This window comes from Prunus avium, chromosome 1 (genome assembly GCF_965620075.1).
Source record: "Prunus avium chromosome 1, drPruAviu1.hap1.1, whole genome shotgun sequence".
NCBI classification, from domain to species: Eukaryota; Viridiplantae; Streptophyta; class Magnoliopsida; order Rosales; family Rosaceae; genus Prunus; species Prunus avium.
Genome location: NC_142284.1, coordinates 4,243,180 through 4,245,999, shown reverse-complemented (window position 1 = coordinate 4,245,999; position 2,820 = coordinate 4,243,180). Strand labels below are relative to the sequence as shown.

The 2,820-nt window shown below is 37.9% G+C and overlaps 1 pseudogene; it reads right to left on the bottom strand.

Moving 5' to 3' along the window:
• Positions 1-431: 431 nt before the first annotated feature.
• On the bottom strand, positions 432-2,550 carry LOC148297171 (G-type lectin S-receptor-like serine/threonine-protein kinase At4g27290 pseudogene; annotated as a pseudogene).
• Positions 2,551-2,820: the final 270 nt, after the last annotated feature.

Here is a 2,820-nt window from a genome sequence, read left to right as displayed (position 1 = left end):
CAATTTTTCTTCTAGAAAGTAAATTGCAATACAAGCAATTTTATACTATGAAATTCAACATTCTTTGATCCACAAAATGTTGGCGGATCCCTTTTTTGTGGGTTTTTTGTGTGTTTGTATTTATGGGTTTAACCTGTATTATTTGTTGTAAATAGAATTCATTTTTTATTCTTGCCCAATGGGCTAATAGTTGGAAATCATTAGAATGTGAGGTATCAAAAAGAATTTAAATTCTCATTCCCTAATATCGCTTGTATAAATAAAATAATTGAAGAAATAACTCTAGCCCAAAGGGCTAGAGTGGTATTTTAGCCCTAAACCCTAAAATGATATGACAAAATTGTATATTTAAAAGGTATAGCCGTTGGGCCATACTCTTTAAATATTAATATATTCGAATATTTTAACAGTATGGCCGATCGGCTACTCCTTTAATAAACACGAAGCTGCACTCGCAGAGGACGGAGCTTGCAGACGCAGTCACAGCCATTTCGCTTCTCTATCAACTGAACCTTCGATTTGTTTTCTTCGGTTTCGGCTGCTTCGTCCTCCTTGTTTGGCACCGAAAAAAGACCCAACCCGCCTAGGAGGCCCGCCCAGCCGCCTGGTGCCCGCCTAGGCGGATTTTTGGAACACTGCGATTGACTGAAACAAGGTTCGATTTTTAGGCCCCAATCTCAAATTCTGACTATTTATTTCTGGTTTGGTTAAGCAATAGATTGATTGGTTTCGTTCTTCTTGCTTGAAACTTGATAAATCTTTATGCATTCAATATTCATCCATTGATGGTTCTTCTGTTATAGATTTTGACATTTGATCATGCCCTCTTGTTTGCTGATAGAGAAAAAAAAGAAAGATTTGTCTCCTCCTCCTCTTGCATAGGAACACAAAACCAACCCACGAATGAACAGAAAAAAAAAATTGAAATATTACACCACCTAAGTCCTGACCCAAATGACATGTGGAAGCTGTCAAGCTAACTGTAGGGAGGACTATATTTGATTTTACCTTAAAGACTGATCCGAAACCACCTTCTCCAAGTTTAATGGTAATTCCAGATCTTCCTTTTGGCCGGGCTTCAGTTCTCCTGTGAAGTATGTAGTGAAGTAAATAATGTAGCATGGAACCTTAGCTTAGAAACCAGAGAGGCAACAGCAAAATTTTTCTATAGAACTGAACCTATCTATCTTAGAAAGTGGAGGGGCAGAAGAGTACAAAATCAAATAGCTTACCATATTTTTGTTGCTGGTTCTTCCTCACATATAATAGCAGGGTTAGGCCCAGGATCAGCAGTCCAGTAGACAACACAGTACTGGTTACTATGATCTTTGTATTGTGTCCTTGATCTCGGAATGAAGTATTTGAAAGCAGAAGATTGAGGAGTCAGAAATTCATAAAGAAGAAAATGTTTACTTTTTATCATCCAACGAACAATTAATACTAGTTTCTGAGACAATTCTAAAGAAATATTTTTCTAATAATATCAAAAGTTTTCTGGCTCTATCTTGTTGCTAATCATATCACTGTTGGAAGATTTCTTCCTTCTTCTTTCCTTGGTGGCTTTTATTTTTCTTTCAAACTTTGTTTTAAACAGCAAGATGATTCCATAACTAGTTCTGATGAAGCCATTCTTATGTAAATATCTTGCCCATTTATATTGGAATATCTTATATCAATCAGATCGCTGAACCACAGCAAGCACCCCCTTCCTCGATCTCGGATATCCAAATTTGAAAAAGCGGTGCAGGAGCAGTTGTTCATGCACATCATCTCACATTCCTTGAGGTTCATACTTGTGTTATACCAGGATTGTTCTGTACTTGGAAATTTCACCCCAGAGTACTTCTTAAAGATGTCTCCACTGCAATTCAGTTGGCTCTTTCTCACACAGCTATATGACCAATCCACCAAGTCCCAGTCTGGTTGAAAGGTCGGTATAAATCCTTTCAAGCCGCTACATACTGGGGACTTGTCAATACTACGTGCACCATTTGGACCACATATTCCATATTTGTCACAGATATCAGTCGTTGCTATTAGATAAACGACCCAACCTTGGTTTCCATCACTCCCGATGTAGCTCAGCCCAAATCCATCTTGAGTTGACGCCAGCCTGAAAAGAGCTGAGCTGTTGAGAAGCTTATAACCATAATATACTTCATCATCATTATCCAACACAAAATCATATGTTGGATTTAAATTATGCATCCCACTAAATTGGATTCCATTCCATGGTGCTGTCCGATATTTAATAACAGAACCCTCCGTCAGAATTAATTCATGGTATCCATAAGGACCAAGTTGATATGCATAATGTCCTTGAGAAGGATCCTGGGGGTTTTTCCAGGGTGTAAGATGCCAATTAAAACCTGTGATTTTATTCCTAACAAGCCTCATACCTGGTATTAATGTATCACCTGGGTAATCAAAACTCTGCCATAAAATATTATCAGGGTCATTATGACCATTGCCATCTATCACAACAAGATTTCCGGAATCCCAAACCTGTGCCACTGGATTCTTTGCAGAACTTGATGTGTCGGAAGACATGTAGTGTTCTTATAGTCGACAGGGACAAGAATTTCAGGGCTGCTCAACTTGAGTACACTGATTAACCAGTGAGGGGTGTGTTTCTTTTAGTCTGCACTATATATGGAGAGTCTGACTCTAATTAGAAGATAATTATATTAATTTGGTAAAGCTTTGTCCGTAACTGTCTCTCACCTTAATAAATTTCACAATTAGCAGCATTGGCAATACTTGATTAGAAAGTAGAAACCCTACAGTATATAGTTAAGTTGAGTAGCTGGGAAGACAATT